Source organism: Alosa pseudoharengus, unplaced genomic scaffold (genome assembly GCF_046254945.1).
Source record: "Alosa pseudoharengus isolate Yale_2024_CS ecotype anadromous, Long Island Sound unplaced genomic scaffold, YU_APseudo_1.1 YU_APseudo_1.1_scf_1, whole genome shotgun sequence".
Classification (NCBI taxonomy): Eukaryota; Metazoa; Chordata; class Actinopteri; order Clupeiformes; family Clupeidae; genus Alosa; species Alosa pseudoharengus.
In genome coordinates this window covers 8199963-8219024 of record NW_027468564.1, presented here as the reverse complement: position 1 = coordinate 8219024, position 19062 = coordinate 8199963, and the positions used below count along the sequence as shown (strand labels likewise).

Here is a 19062-nt window from a genome sequence, read left to right as displayed (position 1 = left end):
AAAATTAGCTCAGAATAGCTGAGTTCAGAAATGCCTCGTCAGTGAAGCACATCTGGGAAGTAATCTAAAGGACATCTCAATCTCCATATGACACATATTGATGAAAAACAAGTGTGTAAAACTCATGTGTTGTCTGATGTTCTTAAACATATGCATTTTAGCTAGTATGTCAGACTGCCGTAGTGCATTTCTGACCACTGTGGTCAAAAGTAATCCAAGACAACTGGTGTGAGACTGCAGCTTTATTCACGACGCCGGGAGCATGTTACCCACATGAAATGTCAAAGTAACAAGCCCACACATCTGAGTGAAGCCAACTCTTATACCCTTAACACACACCCACGGAAAATCACAAATTGTCACCCACCAGTGATCACCTAACCATCTGTTTTTTTTTACAGACATAAGAAATGTTTACCACCCCTCATCCTGAGGGTCACCATCAGTTGATGACACAGGCACTCCTGTCTTAGCACTTTGACTTAGCAAGTCAAAACATTCTTACGGAGGGGTTTCAGATGACACAGGGATCAGAGTCAGAGGATGGTAACCAGATGCCACTACATATATGTAAGGTATATTAAACATTCAATGAGAGACATATAGATCTGGACAACTAAAGACCTCTCAATCTCCATGGCACATGCTAATTAAAAACAAGTGTGTAAGACATATGTGTTGTCTGATGTACCTAAATGTATGAATTGTAGCTAGTATGCTAGACTGCCATCGTGCATTTCTGACCACCATATTGATCACATGTGCAAAATCATTGAAATGGGTCCATTTGACCTCCTGCTTCACAGCCTGGAGGATATTGCTTGCCTTATCTGTAACACAAGCAGCCATGTTGTACTAGATAGCCCACTGTTGATGCACACTGTCTAATTTTTATGCAAGATGTTCAGCTGCGTAGTGAAAACAACCCAATAAATTTGAGTTTAATTTAAAGTCCATGTTGTTGTGTTTGATGAAGGAGTTTTGTTGTCTGCAGCCTATATGAGTTCCTCAACCTCTAAATCCTTATTAGACAAACAAAAATTGAACCCACAACTTTTCTGTCTGTGGCATGCTAGCCCAAACACTACCATGGCATGCTAGCCCAAACACTACCATGGCGCCACTATGCAACAAATACCATTCCTCCACATCTTCTTAGCAGGGTTCCCACCCATGGGTCAAGGAATTTCTGGAATATCATGGAATTTTGGAAAGTCTATTCCAGACCTCGAAAGTCCGAGAATTTGATCATTTTGATGGAAAAATCATGGAATATCAGGGAATTTTGTTTTTGTGTTTGCTCCGGTTACAGTGCCATGTTCTGTCAGGTGAGGTAGCCCTTTTCTACTGTTCAGATTGTTCATGCACAACTCCTTCCCACATTTTATTATGTGTTCCAAAAGCTTTTGCTGCTGATTGGTCATGTTTCAATCTAGTCGGCTGTTGGTGAGTTTAATTGTGAAACATAAAGACGTGTCCTCCAAACGTTGCATTTCTTAAAGAATCCTGCAAAAATGTTTATGTTTTCCAAAAATGACAATAGAAACATCCACCCTCCAAAATTATTGGATTGAAATAATGGCACAAGGTTTGACTCTGAAGAAGACGCATGGGCGTCGAAACGTTAGTCAGTTTGCACTAATAAAAACATGTTAAAGCATTGAGTGCTCCGGTCCTGCTCCTTGGCTCCTGTTAGACCTTGGATCTCCCTTTTTGACTTCTACGTCCTGTTCCGCGAGCACCAACCAGGCTGAAGCGCAAGTGACCCCCTTCTACAGTTTGAAAAGCTTCAGGATTTTTTTTTTTTCAGTGCCAGGCTTCCTCTACATACCATCTCCTAACCCTACATACACATCACATTCCAGTTCACACCTCCACCCCTCCCCCATCAACTCTCTGCTACCCAATAGCATTTCAGTTCACACCTCCACCCCTCCCCCATCAACTCTCTGCTACCCAATAGCATTCCAGTTCACACCTCCACCCCTCCCCCATCAACTCTCTGCTACCCAATAGCATTCCAGTTCACACCTCCACCCCTCCCCCATCAACTCTCTGCTACCCAATAGCATTTCAGTTCACACCTCCACCCCTCCCCCATCAACTCTCTGCTACCCAATAGCATTTCAGTTCACACCTCCCCCATCAACTCTCTGCTACCCAATAGCATTCCAGTTCACACCTCCCCCATCAACTCTCTGCTACCCAATAGCATTTCAGTTCACACCTCCACCCCTCCCCCATCAACTCTCTGCTACCCAATAGCATTCCAGTTCACACCTCCACCCCTCCCCACATACCCTCCTTTATGGAGATTCTGCAGGTATGCACATGGAACTCCTTCTCATTACCCTTTGTCATTCTGATCTTTTGCATATCAAAGCCTTTGCTACTGATTGGACATGTTTGAATCCAGTTGCTTGATTGGTCGAAAATAATAGGGTTGGCGAAACATAAAGGAGTGGCTCTGATTACTGAACTTACTTTTTTCACAGAGGCACAAGGGTGTTCTGATTCTTGTTGGAAGGAAAGGTTGACTAGATTGACTAAAACGAAAATAAAAAAAAATCTAAGGTGCATATATTCAGATTCCACAAGGAATTACTTTATTTTACAACTATTTTACACAAAAAATATGCAAGGACCTACCTTTATTGAGATACAAGTTGGTGATCCACTGGTTGTTTCTGGAGGGAAATTTCAAAATGGCAATGGGAGAAGCAGAAGACTCACATTGATGACATCACAAGGCTGTGATTGGTTAAAGAGTTGTTGGTCCAGGACCGTCTTTAGAGTGTTGGTCTAGGAACAACTGTTACTTGAACAAATCACGGTCACCCAAGGAGGAGTGTGCAGTGCAGTGGCTTAATCAATAAAAATGTTTACACTTCCATGAGTAAGTAGGTTTCGGCTTACAATAAGAACACAACAGAAATAAAGACAGTATCATTTGAAAAGTTTTTATTGTCAGCACTAATCTCACGACAGCGCAGGAACAGATTCATAACTACATAGGAACTGACCTTCAAACATTTTAATATTAACATGCAGGTGCAGATACCTCAGGGACCGCAGAGAGAGATGACACCTGAGTAAATGTCTTTCCAAACTGAGAACACAGATATGGTCTCTCCTCTAAATGGATCCTCTGATGTACCAGGTAATTTACACACTATTTAATGACACTTAATAATAAAAGACTATCTACTGAAGGAGTACCGTGTATGGATTCTCGGGTGATTCTTGAGTGAACCCACCCGAGTAAAACTCTTTCCACAATCTGAACAGTGATATGGCGTTACCCGAGTAAGATATCAGATGCTATATCTGTGGTAACATGTAAAGTGGATAAAGACAACGAAATGGAGAAAATCCGTAACTTTGACTGCAAATGCTACGGAAGAAGATAGGAGAACTCTCTCATAGGGACACATTTGTGTAGCAACAAACTTTCTCCAGAGCTTACGTACAGCATACAGTTGGATTGTCTAGCTGCCGAAAGAGAGTGGCAGGACATGTGAATAATTGGACATCTCCAGGAAAACGGACACACAGTAGTTACTTTGGACATGACTACATCCACCAAGTAGCCCCAGACAAAGAGAAAGCGTCCCCTGACCACTTATTCCATCAGAGGCAATGAAGTCTGCAGGAATACTTTTCAGTTTCTTATAGAGTGAGTTTCCATTAAAGGAATTATCCGGAGTAAAATGCACTTTAGATCGATATACGGATGATTGGGGGTACATACGTTGAGTTGACATCAAAATCATGTCATTCGGATGTGTTTTGAGAAAGTTTGATGGTACCGTTTTCAGTCACAACTCGTAGCCTGGAAGTCAGCGGGGCATTTCAATTGTGCCGCTACAAAACGCTATTTTTATACCTCTTCTACAGTTCCAAACAACATAACACTTACATGGTAGTGAGTAGAGGGTCCCTAAAGCCAAACCGAAGTATCCCAAGGTCTTTATGTGGTCGAATAGATAGTCCAGAATGAATTTCATCAAGCCAGTACCTTTCCGGAAATTTTGCCATATTTGCCGCCACCTTCAGGGGGAAGTCCGTAGGAGTCTTATTGATGAGTGTGTTTTAACACGCTCTGGAAATTCAAAATTTCGTCGCCGTTTTTAAAAAAAAAAAAAAACATAGTCCAGTATTTCTTTCGAAATTGAAATGAAGTTGTATGGACTGGACTATGTTTTTTTTTTTTTTAAACGGCGACGAAATTGTGAATTTCCAGAGCGTGTTACAACTCACTCAGCAATAAGACTCCTACAGCAAAGATTTCCGGAAAGGTACTGGCTTGATGAAATTCATTCTGGACTCTCTATTCGACCACATAAAGACCTCGGGATACTTCGGTTTGGCTTTACGGATCCTCTACTCACTACCACGTAAGTGTTATGTTGTTTGGAACTGTAGAAGAGGTATAAAAATAGCGTTTTGTAGATGCGCAATTGAAATGCCCCGCTGACTTCCAGGCTACGAGTTGTGACTGAAAACGGTACCATCAAACTTTCTCAAAACACATCTGAATGACATGATTTTGATGTCAACTCAACGTATGTACCCCCAATCATCCGTAAATCGATCTAAAGTGCATTTTACTCCGGGTAATTCCTTTAACATCCAAGTTATCTACTTTGCGTTATGTGTTCATTCAAAGTAACAGTCAAAGTCACAAGGATTACAAACCGTAAGCTGTAATGGGAGGTTTAGGCTAGTAATGTGAGCATCTGCTATTCATTTGAATAATGATTGAATTGCTTGAATTGGCTGATGCTAATGATTTAGCACCTAGCTTACTGGAGGATCATTTGGATGAATACATCCAGAGTAATGCCCCATTTACACATTCAGTTCCCGACTGGTAGCGTGACAATGTGATGTCAAAATGACGAAGATCACTTCAATATAGTAGAATACACCCTACATTAAGAGCAAAAAATAAACAAAACACAATTCACTTGATGATAAAAAGCTTTATTTCTGTTCCTAAAATCAGCATTTTATTTTCAGCACTCATCTCATTACAGCCAAGGAACAAAATCATAACTGCATATAAACTCACCATCTAACAGTTTAATATAAAGAAGCAGGTAAACTCAGTACAGAAACAACATCAGAGTGTTCTAAATGAATGTAGCTTTTCCCCCTCTCTGGGTGACTTTTGGCTAAAGACCTTTATGGCATATCCCCAGTATGGACCATCTGGTGTCTCTTGAGATTACTCACACTAGTAAAAGCCCTTCCACATGTAGAACACGGATATGGCTTTTCCCCAGTGTGGATCTTCTGGTGTGTCTTGAGATTACTCACACAAGTAAAAGCCCTTTCACATGTAGAACACTGATATGGCTTATCCCCAGTATGGACCATCTGGTGTTTCTTGAGATTACTCACACTAGTAAAGGTCTTCCCACACTCTGAACACACATAGCGCTGCCCAGTATGGATCATCTGGTGTGACTTCAGACTTAACAATTGAGCAAAAGTCATTTCACATTCTGAACACTGATATGGCTTTTCTCCAGAATGCATTCTCTTATGAAGAGTGAGTTCCCCATTGGTTTTGAAACCCTTCTCACATATAGTACACGGATATGGCTTTTCCCCAGTGTGGATACGCTGGTGTATCTTGAGAGTACCATTTTGATTGAAACTCTTCCCACATGTAGAACACTGATATGGCTTTTCCCCAGTATGGATCATCTGGTGTGCTTTAAGATTAGACAACTGACTAAAATTCTTTCCACACTCCGAGCATTGATATGTTTTTTTCCCATAATGGATCTTCTGGTGTGCTTTGAAATCAGTCAACCGACTAAACTTATCTCCACACTCTGAACATTGGTATGGTTTTTCCACAGTATGGATCTTCTGGTGTGCTTTGAGATGAGTCATCCAACTAAAATTCTTTCCACACTCTGAGCAGTGATATGTTTTTTCCCCAGTATGGATCTTCTGGTGTTTTTTGAGATAACCCACCCGAGTAAACTTCTTTCCACAATCTGAACACTGATATGGCTTTTCTCCAGTATGTGTTCTCTGGTGTTTGTTAAGAAGAGACCTGCTACTATAGGCCTTTCCACACTGACAACACTGATATGGTTCCTGCCCAGTAGGTGTTATTTGATGTGTGTTGAAATCTGAACCACTCTTGGAACTTCCCCCACCAGTGATCCTTTGAGCAATTCCTGTAATTTAAGAAAAAAATATACTTTGTATTCCTTGTCCTTCTCCTCCTCTAGCATTAACATTTTCACATAGTAATTTAGACTAAATGTGTAAAGCAAGAGATCAGGCACAAATATGATGAAGCACACTGAATGACCTCTGTGTATGAAATGCACAATATGAATAAGTCAAGGACAGGAGACACAAAGGGTAACAAAGCAAATACTGTAGCATGAAACTATTTTGAAGTAAATATAAATAATAAACATAAATATATACATAAATATAATAATAATAATAATATATAAATATAATAATAAGACTAAAGACAACACCTCACACCCTAGATTTTCCTAATACAAACTTGTATGTGTCTTACTTGTCGTAGGAGAGAGGCCATCCCAGTAATATTCTCCAATATTGTTTTCCTCTGCTGAGAATGCCTCTTCTTTGCAAGTTGATAATGTTTGTGTCTCAATCCATGAGCCGTGCTCCAGTTCAGCTTTATCTTCCAATTTGCCTAAAAAAATATATTCTCTGAGGAAATCATCAAAGTCTTCTTCTTTAATTTCCTTCTTCACTGAAACAAGTGGTTCTGTCAACCCAGACATTTTAGATTTCAGGTCCAGTTTAGGTTCAGTGTAAAGGCAATTAAATGGATATTTGTGACCAAATAAAATCCTTTACCTACAAGATGTACAGTATCGTGGAGAAAGCCTTGTGACTTCAGGAATCTCTCTTCTAAGGCTTCTTATTTATCTGACCCTTTGGTGTCCTAGATACAAGCTTAACCAATCAGCTGCAAGGATGCAGCATTTGAAATGCAAATCATGATGACAAAGTATGGGCGTGTCCTTTTTAAAAATCTGATGGTCCTTAGGTGGTTATGGCTATGGATCAACCTTCACAAAGATCACAAAAGAAAGTATGTGGGGGTGGAGGTGTGAACTGTTTGGTGATGGGTGTTGGAGACTGCAGATGGGGGTGGGTGGACATCAGAAACTCAAATAATGGAAAATCTATATTTCTAAAATTTCAGAGGGGGGATAAACTGTGTTGCATTGTAAATTATCTTGTGTTTACTCTTGAGTTTCATGTTGTGTCGAGCCTTCTTAGTGTTTGAAAAATAGTGATTTTGATGTGATCATGCATCAAAATAGTAGTGCCCCACTACTATTTTTAATAGTAGTGGGGCACTACTACTACTACTACTACTATGTCTTTAATACAACAGTGAACAAGACCATTGTATACCCAAGCGTTGCACCATGGATGCTTTGGTTGTTCTGCATGGAATCTGTGATCCCTTAGGGACATGGTCAACATAGAAGCGTAGGCTACAGGAAGGCATCTGTACTGGTAATGCTGTTAGCAGTGACTGTGAAGCTAGTGTTGGCCAATAGTCACCCAAGGAGGAGTGTGCAGTGCAGTGGCTTCATCAACTGGAATGTTTACACTTCCATGAGTAAGTAGGTTTCGGCTTAAGAACACGACAGAAATAAAGACAGTATCATTTGAAAAGTTTTTATTGTCAGCACTAATGTCACGACAGCGCAGGAACAGGTTCATAACTACATAGGAACTGACCTTCAAACATTTTAATATTAACATACAGGTGCAGACACCTCAGGGACCGCAGAGAGAGATGACGCCTGAGTAAATGTCTTAACAAACTGTGAATACAGATATGGTCTCTCCTCTAAATGGATCCTCTGATGTACTATTTAATGACACTTGATAATAAAAGACTATCTACTAAAGGAGTACCGTGTATGGATTCTCTGGTGATTCTTCAGTGAACCCACCCGAGTAAAACTCTTTCCACAATCTGAACAGTGATATGGCGTTACCCGAGTAAGATATCAGACGCTATATCTGTGGTAACATGTAAAGTGGATAAAGACAACGAAATGGAGAAAATCCGTAACTTTGACTGCAAATGCTACGGAAGAAGATAGGAGAACTCTCTCATTGGGACACATTTGTGTAGCAACAAACTTTCTCCAGAGCTTACGTACAGCATACAGTTGGATTGTCTAGCTGCCGAAAGAGAGTGGCAGGACATGCGAATAATTGGACATCTCCAGGAAAACGGACACACAGTAGTTACTTAGGACATGACTACATCCACCAAGAAGCCCCAGACAAAGAGAAAGAGAAAGCGTCCCCTGACCACTTATTCCATCAGAGGCAATGAAGTCTGCAGGAATACTTTTCAGTTTCTTATAGAGTGAGTTTCCATTAACATCCAAGTTATCTACTTTGCGTTATGTGTTCATTCAAAGTAACAGTCAAAGTCACAAGGATTACAAACCGTAAGCTGTAATGGGAGGTTTAGGCTAGTAATGTGAGCCTCTGCTATTCATTTGAATAATGATTGAATTGCTTGAATTGGCTGATGCTAATGATTTAGCACCTAGCTTACTGGAGGATCATTTGATGAATACATCCAGAGTAATGCCCCATTTACACATTATGTTCCTGACTGGTAGCGTGACAATGTGATGCACAAAATAAACAAAACACAGTTCACTTGATAAAAAGCTTTATTTCTGTTCCTAAAATCAGCATTTTATTTTCAGCACTCATCTCAGTACAGCCAAGGAACAAAAGCATAACTGTATATAAACTCACCATCTAACATTTTAATATAAACATGCAGGTAAACTAGTACAGAAACAACATCAGAGTGTTCTAAATGAATGTAGCTTTTCCCCCTCTCTGGGTGACTTTTGGCTAAAGACCTTTATGGCTTATCCCCAGTATGGACCATCTGGTGTCTCTTGAGATTACTCACACTAGTAAAAGCCCTTCCACATGTAGAACACGGATACGGCTTTTCCCCAGTGTGGATCTTCTGGTGTGTCTTGAGATTACCCACACAAGTAAAAGCCCTTCCACATGTAGAACACATAGTGACATCTCTCCAACACCAAACAGGAAGGGACAAAGTACGCAACAGCTGTAGCAAGGGACCTGATGAAACCCATGAATATGATAATTTGTTATTTTGTTTCTTATACATCATTAGTTGGCTCTTCTACGTGACAGAACAACTCTATATAGGTTAGGGATGTCACACATGAAACAATGCTGCAGAAACATGAAAATATGACTGAGTTTAGTAGGCTAGGCTATCATTTCAGTTCCTGTTGATATCTATTGCATGATGGGTAATAATTTAAAGGAATCTAGTTGCAGTCTTGTAAATAGGGACCCTGCAAGATCCCTAGTCATTGCAAAATCAGTCTGTGACTTAAAACTATATTACTTGTCTTTAGATGTGAGAGGGTCCGAGACTGTAGTCTTTCAAAAATCTTTTCCAAATCTTTGCAAATCTTTCCAAAGTCTGTCAGTGTACGGAGGGCTTAAGATGTGTGCTTCAGTGTTCCGAGGCTAAGTGACTATATGTAATTCATTTTGGCAGAATATTCCATTTCATAGTTATTTTATTGTATCAGTAACAGTTTATTGAATGCTCAGTCGAGAAATTGCTTCAGGACGGAATAAAACGGACTTGGGGAAAAGAAAAAAACAACTTTCATCTGCTGGAGATGCTACTGCTATGGATGCTGGCTCGCTGCAGATGATGATTAACACTCTCAGGGATGACATATGCGATAAAATTGACTCCCTCTCCACTGAATTGAGGTCCGAAATTGCAACAGTTTGTGCTGAGCTGAAAAGTGCTATAGCACCACTGCTACAGAAAATTGAAAACCATGATAGCACCATCAGAGATTTGGAGCATGCTCCATCTAACCAGGGTGACCACTTGAGTGAGTTGGAAAACATCTTACAGACTCTGAGAACACAAGTGGATCAGCTGAATGCTAAGTGCAAGGATCTAGAGGGGCGCTCAAGAAGAAACAATATCCCTCTGATTGGGATACTGGAAGACGTGGAGGGCTCTAATCCAACCCAATTTGCCTCTGGGCTTTTTGAGTCTTGACCAAAAACCTATCCCAGATAGAGCCCACCGTAGTTTGCGCGAGAAGCCCAGTAAGGACAAACCACCCAGGTTATTGTTCAGGTTGTTGTTCCCTGCCCTGCTGAAAATTACATTGCCTGATGGAACACTGCACAAATTCCAAGATCCCTCTACAGCAGTGGATTTCATCAAGAACTTAACATCTGCGGGTAGTACACCAGCCTAACTTCAGGATACAGATGGCAGTGAGCTAACGGTGGCCAAGTAAATAGACTGTCTATTTGGACTAGCCTACTGATTGACTGCTAAGCTAGAATGTCCTTGCTATTTTCCCTTCTCTTTCCATCTCCAAATAGCTTAACAACAGGTAAATCTGCCTCATTTTCTGGTCATTCTTAATCTGTCTACTCTGGTTTCTGAAATAACCTAATAGTCTGCATTTTGAGCTGATGTTAAATTATTCGTATTTGCCACTCTTATACTGTTCATTTAAGTCACTAGTTTCTGGTAGCACGTCGGCGGCTCTCTTGAATGAGCAACGGTGCCATTTCAGACTGTTTGTCAATGTTAAAAGGGAATATACGGGCGTCATGTTCAACGGACGCTTTATCAAGGGATACATGTGTTTTGTCTTGTAATCTACTTTTTCAATGTTTATGTTGCATGTATTTGTCAATCATTATGCCTGCTAAAATAGCCTTTCCTCTGTGGTTGCGATTAGTACAGTAGTTAACGTCACTCACTCTTTATCAAACAGTGACGCATGTCGCAGTCTCATAGGAATAACTTCAATTTTGTCAACTGGAATTGCAGGGGATTAAATGCACCAGTTAAACATAACTTATTTGCAAGAGACAAATCTAAAGGTGGTGGATCACGCTAGGTTGAGAAAGAATTGGATAGGTAAAATATATCACCCTAGCCTAGAAATCTAGACGCACCCTAGCGGCAGCAAATTACATTTGCTGCCAGGGCTAGTCTAGCAACTCTCCGTTGGCTTGTGAGCTCGAAAAATGAAACTTCTATCAGGCCAATCAAATCGTGTATAGAGTCGTTAGGCGGGCTTAACATAATGATTGATGGCAGAGTTGACGGTTTGGCTTGAATTCCCTGCTACTTGAAAACAAATAAGATGGATGTTGCTATTGGCGAACAGTGTGACACGAGTTAAGCTTTTATTATGTTGGCAAATGTTTGAACAAGCCAACTAGCTCCGCTGGTGGGAAATGCATGGGACTCATAGCACTGTCCTATTGCGTGCAGAGGGAATTTGAAAGACATTACGAGACAATTATCCCGCCCCTCGGACTGAGCACTGCGAACGGTGAATGCCCAGACCCTACATTTTAATGTGGGTCTGGCTCGTGAGGCTAATATCACCCAACATTTCAGGCCAAAGCCAGGGGTACAGCTATCCTTGTGCAAATGAAGGTCAAAAAAGGATTATGGGTAAAGATTACCATGTGAAAGACATATGTAAAATGTGGCCTGACTGACTATAGTGACTACGCCACCCCCCTATACCTAGAGAAGAACCCCTGGAGCTACCCACTCAGCCACCCAGCTGTAGGCTACTGTTCAAGACAGGATATCAGGAGGCACAGGTGATGATAATACAAAATTTCATTTATTATATTCTTAGACAAAAGCTTAAAACATCATTTGCACCCATACAGGCGTGTGGTAGCGAATGGGCAATTGTTGGACAAAACAGACAAAGGCAATCCTAAATACCACCCACACTTCCCAGCGAATGAGAGGAGAGGAATACAGGCCAAATAGTAATCAATACTAACAGGTGAAATAACATTGGTAATGCACAGCACACCGGTATCAAACTAAACCAAACCAGAAAGAAATTAAATAAATAAAAATAATTCATCAAATAGGTTAAACCACACCAATATCACACCAGAAACAATTTGCACTGCAAGTCCACAACGGACCACGTTAATAAATCCTATTAGCAACAGAATACAGGTAGCCTATCTACCCTACTCCAACCACAAACCTGGAGAAGAGTTAGTATAATAAATAGAGTCTAAATAGGGACCTAGCAATCAGTCCCTCCAGGAATTCGCGATGTTGCGATCGCAACAATTAACGCAAATTCAGCAAATCCTCGTGAATTCTGGGCGACCTCGCAATTTTGTCCAAACACCGCAACTTTTTCGCAAATTTGACCAATCATCATGGTTTCCCCGTGAAATTTCACCTACCACAACAGTTCCTCGTGCAGAATATTAAGTCAGATGCCACACTCACTTCTGCAGACACCAGAGACTGCCCTATGTTCACTCCTCTGCAGTTTTAATGACAATAAATAGAAGGCTAACGTTAATGATCTGCTTTACTTGCGCATCTCTCAACCTGGTGTTGCTAACCTACCTAGGCTATGAAAGTAAGTTAATTAAGGCCTACTTTTACTGACATTTGAGTAGGCTACAGTATGCAACCCATTGGCAAACGTTTATACCTGGAGATGTCTTTTAGCTCGTGTCATGTTTGCTAGCTTGTGGGCTCAGTTGTGTAGTGCTACCAAAATCATAGAAATTAATAACATTGCAAGACATTTACCTCTTCTGTGATCCAAGAATGCTTTCATTCGAGTTATTTTTTTAACATTTATTTTAACTAATGACATAGAAACATCCCGAATTCCATCCACATATCGTTTCCACTCGTAGCCGAAAATAGTGAGATGTACGCCTTCCAATCCACTAGAAATGTAATTACGCTACTCTCACGTCCTTAAAGTGGCAGGCAGTCAATTAGACGTACACACCACCAATGTAATAACATTAAAGAAAAGTGTAGTCTAATAGTTTAAATCAATATAAAATGACTAGATACTTAGTTGGCTATTAGTAATTATGCAAGTCACAGAATATGAATTATTACAAATATATGAACTTGAATTACAACATATGAATGTATTGAAACATGACATGATGCCATCTTTTTAGGGGGCTGTCTTTTTTGGACAGTTCTACGAAAGGTTATACTGCTTTGTGAATTACCCCAGTCAAAGTATTTACACAAATAAAGTAGGCCTACCTTGATTTTCTGTAAACCTTACTATTTACCTTTACTTACCCTTTTTAATAAGTGTCAAGATGATCAGTGGGATTTTCGTCTTACTAACCTTAATTGCCCTCAATTAAAAAATAAAAAAAAATAAATAAAAAAAAATAAAAAAAAAATCTATTTTTGCAATTTTCACTTCCTCCCGCAATTTCTTCGCAACAAACAGCTAAAAACACCGCAACTTCCATCGCAATTTTTTAGAAAAGTTGTCGCGAAATCAGGCATTTTAGATCGCAACAATCTCAAAAAATCCTCGCGAAATCCTGGAGGGACTGTAGCAATTATATAAATAGAGCATGAAATGTTATATGCCAACAATACAAACAATACAAAGAAACCCCAATCAATAGCTGGTAACTGACCAATTGCACGTTGCCCAATAAATTACCCACATCCCCCCTCACAACCCCATATAAATACGCACACACGCATGGTCTCTAAACAGTATACAGAAATCCCTCAATTCAAAAGGAGAAAAACAGTGACTACACGCTGGAGCTGCAGCCCAAGGGTCTGTATCGGTGTCCGCAATCCACCTAATGGCACAAACAATAATAAAACCATTAGCTCCGTTCGTACCCATAAAGACGGGCATAGTCTACAAGTTTGTTTCCCGTTCAAAACCCCACTGCAGATGAATAGCGACCAATACCTCAAATGTCCCCGCCGTGATCACCACCTACACCTCATTCCCAGACGGAATGCTGACTCGGTTCAGGCTGTGGAAGATTTATTTGCACGTAAGTAACTTGTACATGCAGCCAGCCACTTTTAGAAGCGATGTGGCCCAATATGAGAGATGAATGAGACAGTTGCGTTACCTCTTGATTTATAATGTCGCATCCCAAACCTAGGACTCACTGCAGCACCAGCGTTCTGATTCTCTGCTCCTTACCGCCGGAAGCAAACAGTCCACTAATAGAGGCCCCGATGTATAAATATGCATGCCAATTTACTAATCTATCAATTACCTAATTCATCAGTGTCTGGTGATTAGTTCCCAATCACTTCCCCCTACCTAGCTGGCCTGTTATTCCTACACGTGCCTGGTGATGGCAGTGTTTACCAGTCCCACTGCCCACAAAAAGTCTGATGGTCCTCAGGTGGGCATGTCCATGGAAGTTCACAAAGGAGGGTATGAGAGAGTGGGGTGAAGGTGTGAACTGGTTGGTGATGGGGGTAGGAGACTGCAGGTGGGGGTGAAGGTGTGAACTGGTTGGTGATGGGGGTAGGAGACTGCAGGTGGGGTGAAGGTGTGAACTGATTGGTGATGGGGGTAGGAGACTGCAGGTGGGGTGAAGGTGTGAACTGATTGGTGATGGGGGTAGGAGACTGAAGGACAATAAAACCAATTAGTTTTATCCATGTAACACCATGGCAAGCGCCTTGATCCTTTTAGAAGTGCACTTTTGATCCTTTTAGAAGTGCAATTTATAAAATAGACATCAGCAAACCAAAATAACTTTAGTGGTGGTGATGTGATGGCACCACAATTGAACCATGTAACTGAGTAGTTATGCACATCTTTAAGTTGTGCCTTGTTTTGACTGCAGTATCAATGCACATCTTTTATTATTGTTTATTTACAGTTGTGCTTTGTTTTGACTGCAGTATTGGAGATGGTAGAGTGTCTTACTCATCTAAAATGTTTGTACTTCCATTATATATTAGACTACACCTCTCATTATGGTAACGACACAAATAAAAACAATGCACATCTTTTATTATTGTTTATTTACAGTTTGTTTTTTAGCACTAGAGCGTGAGTTGTGCCTTGTTTTGACTGCAGTAGTTATGCACATCTTTAAGTTGTTTTGACTACAGTAGTTATGCACATCTTTAAGTTGTTTTGACTGCAGTAGTTATGAACATCTTTTATTATTGTTTATTTACAGTTTGGTTTTTTTAGCACTAGAGCGTGAGTTGTGCCTTGTTTTGACTACAGTACTTATGCACATCTTTAAGTTGTTTTGACTGCAGTAGTTATGAACATCTTTTATTATTGTTTATTTACAGTTTGGTTTTTTTAGCACTAGAGCGTGCACTTTTTTGAACTACAGCACAGGAACACATTTATAACCACATATGAATTCATCATAAAACATTTCAATATTTATGTAGCGTACTTTTGCCTATATTAGTGCAGCAAAAGACGACCTGGGTTCTCTTACCCTATTTAACTTCAATGTCTGATCACAATTCCCCTTTGTATGTGTTTCAATGAAATAAACTGGATGTAAATAACTATGTGATTGTCTTTTTAAACTAACTCCTTATATGTAATCTTTTTAACTTAGTTATTCTAAATGTAGTCAGTATTCTCTATCTTAAATGTATGTAAATATTAATCTTACACACCAAATCTACACACTTCAGTAAATCAATGAATTCTCAACAATCAGAGGTAAAGTTTAGGCATATGTATTGAAACAAAATCCGTTGCATGTATATGAAATTATGAATTAAAATGTATTCAAAACTTTAACTCAAAGTTATACCTTCTTTCAGTTGCTTTTTTTTAAAATCAATAGCATTAACAAATCAACAGGTTACATATAACCCATGTATAATACAAGCAGTTCTTAAACGATACACTTTAAACCTATGGGCCCAAGATTAATAGCATACCTAAGGCGGCACTCCTGAATTGCAATAAACCCCACACACACACACTGATGCAGGCCTGAACCGTAGCTTGGGGGCGTTGAGGCCTTAAAACTGTAGTGGCCACTTCACGCGAATCGCGCAACCAAAACAAACAGATTAACTCACGCAGTTGGTGGAGATGTCCTTGCACAGTCCATGCACTGCAGCACACTTGGTGTGTGCAGTTTCTCTCATACGGTAGTCGAGTATCAGTTCAAACAGCAAGCTCCCTCCGGTTAGGCTCGCAGTCTTGTTCCTCAAAGGCAACTCATTGCCTGTCGAAGCCAGTTAGCATAACACAGTCTCAGCTACCGAGTTGCTAACTTTTCAGACGTTTCAATGTCTCTATGTGATACCGACTTCTTCCGCAAGCAAAGTAGTCAATAGGTTATCGGTCTGACAACCATTAAGTGTTCACTAAGCACGAAAAGTAGCATTAATCACTTTACAGTTTTCCAGTGTGATCTTCCGGTATCTCGTCTACAGCCAAAGAGAATGTGAATTCTCCTTACACCGCATTTTCCTCCTCCCGTGACCTCTCACCTTCCCCACTCATTGGCTAACATCTTAACCAAGAAACAAATTATTTTATATCTTTCAGTCATTTTCTATACATTTTAGTATGACAAAGTAGCAATCTTTTCCACATGAATTAGTACAATTATTATTTAACATGAAAATAAAGAATTCCAAAAATACGGTGACTGTGTATTTAAATGCTTACAAAACAAAAGGAAACTTAACCATGTAGCCTATTTCCTACAGGGTTACATAAACATACAGAAAGCATCTGAGAGATGTTTGGTCTTAAGTCTAGATTTGAAACTGGCTACAGTTGGGGCGACTTTGATCTCATCTGAGAGTTGGCTCCAGAGGTGAACTGCATACTGTAAAGTCAAGTCAAGTTTATTTATATAGCACATTTCATACAGAGGTCATTCTATGTGCTTTACATAAACAAAAGCAGACTGTAATTACAAATAAAAGCATAGAAGGGCAATATAGTCAAAGAATAGTTCAAAAGGTGATGATCATAATAAAAAGAAAACGCACAAGATCAAATCATTTAAAAATAAAGAATAATTAAGAAGCAAAAGCAAAAGTAGTAAAAACTGTATTTTATCAACTAAACGCTGCTTCACAATGTTTAGTTCTGACAGTAGGTTTAACTAACACGTATTTCCCCTGAGACCTGAGAGGTCTGGAAGGTGGGCACTGCTGAAGCATGTCCATGTGGGAGCTTTATTTTTGCTCTTAAAATTAGCATTTTATTCTCAGCATAAACTCACTCACTATGGCCAAGGAACAAAATTATAACTGCATAGAAACTCACTGTCAAACATTATAATTTAAACATCCAGGTAAATAGAGAGATAAAAACAGCATCAGAGAGTTCTAAACAAATGCAGCGTTTCCCCCCGCTATGGATACTTCTGTCTGCCTTATGACTTTTGGCAAAAACATGTTATGGCTTTTCCCCAGAATGTGTTCTATTGTGGACAGTGATTTCTCTGTTGGTTCTGAAACTCTTCCCACATGTAGTACACAGATATGGCTTTTCCCCAGAATGTGTTCCATTGTGGACAGTGAGTTCTCTGTTGGTTCTGAAACTCTTCCCACATGTAGTACACTGATATGGCTTTTCCCCAGTATGGATCATCTGGTGTGTCTTTAGATTGCACAATTGAGTAAAAGTCTTTCCACATGTAGTACACTGATATGGCTTTTCCCCAGTATGTGTTCTATTGTGGAGAGTAACATCTCTGCTGGTTCTGAAACTCTTCCCACATGTAGTACACTGGAATGGCTTTTCCCCAGTATGGATCCTCTGGTGTCTCTTGAGCTGACTCACAACAGTAAAGGTCTTTCCACAATCTGAACACTGATATGGATTTTCCCCAGTATGGATCATCTGGTGTATCTTCAGACTATTCAATTGAGCAAAAGCCCTTCCACATTCTGAACAATGATGAGACTTTTCCCCAGCATGTGTTATCTGATGGATATTGAGGTTTGTGCTGGTACTACTCTTCCGAAATGTAGTACACTGATATGTCTTTTGTCCAGACTGTGTTGCCTGATGTGGATTGAGATCTGACTCCCTCTTGAAACTCTTCTTATTTGTGATCCTTTCAGCTCCTGTAATATAAGAACATGATTAAAACATATAATCTCTCTTCCTCCTCCTACAACAATGAAAATATTACAATTTATCCACTTAGGGATTTATAGTAAAAGTGTCTAGCTAGAGATGGTAGATGAATGACAACATGGACACGGATACATGATGTTGAAGAGCAGAAGCCCATGTGTTAAAGATGGTAAAATGCATCTTATGATTTAAATATTCTCATAAAACATATGGCAAATTATAAAATGCTGGGTAGTGAAGCGATAATGCACTTAAATCATTGTTCATGTCATGTGGGGGGGGGGGGGGGGAATTAGCATCCTGGGCCATGGTGCGTAATATGGAATACAACTATAGCAGCTCTCCTGCCAACTATGTCTGTAAACATTGATCATAGAAAATAAGAGAGATTTGGTGAAACCAAAGCGAAACAGACTTGATATGGCAAGCCAGTTTAACATGACAGTCTGAAGTAATCTATTCTCACAGTCATATTCCACACACAATACAAACATTTTTAGAGCCCTAATTTTGTCTGTCAAACAACTAAGTAACTTTGGAGTCACTGATACATGAAGTCAAGGACAGGAGACAACAGGTGTAAAAGACAGCAAATAATGTGAAATGATTTAAGCATTCTGACAAAATCTAATGTAAACAATGCTATTAACTAATAACCCCTCCAGGTTTTTCTAGTAGACATGTAAGCATCTTACTTGTAGTAGAAGAGTCATCATGGTCATATTGTCCAGAATCAGAATCGTTTTCCTCTTTCATTTCCACTGGTGGGAATTCCTCTTCTCTGTAGGTAGAGGATGTTTGTGTCTCAGTCTTACAGTCATTTTCCAATACAGTCTTATCTTCCAATGTACTGGTCAAAATATAATGATGGAGAAAAAAATCAAACTCCTCTTCTTTGATCTCCTTCTTCACTGTTTTTAGTGGTTCTGTCATTTCAGGCTTAAGTTCTGCTGTGTCAAAGAAATCCTCTCAAATTAAAGATAAAATGAATATGTGGCCAAAGAACAGTAGAGTTGTCCTGTTGATGACATACACCTACACATTGTATCATCCCTGTGAGAACCAC

General features: G+C 39.8%; 1 pseudogene; it reads right to left on the bottom strand.

Annotated features, from left to right (window-relative positions):
• Positions 1 to 5187: 5187 nt before the first annotated feature.
• Positions 5188 to 17756, bottom strand: LOC143116874 (uncharacterized; annotated as a pseudogene).
• Positions 17757 to 19062: the final 1306 nt, after the last annotated feature.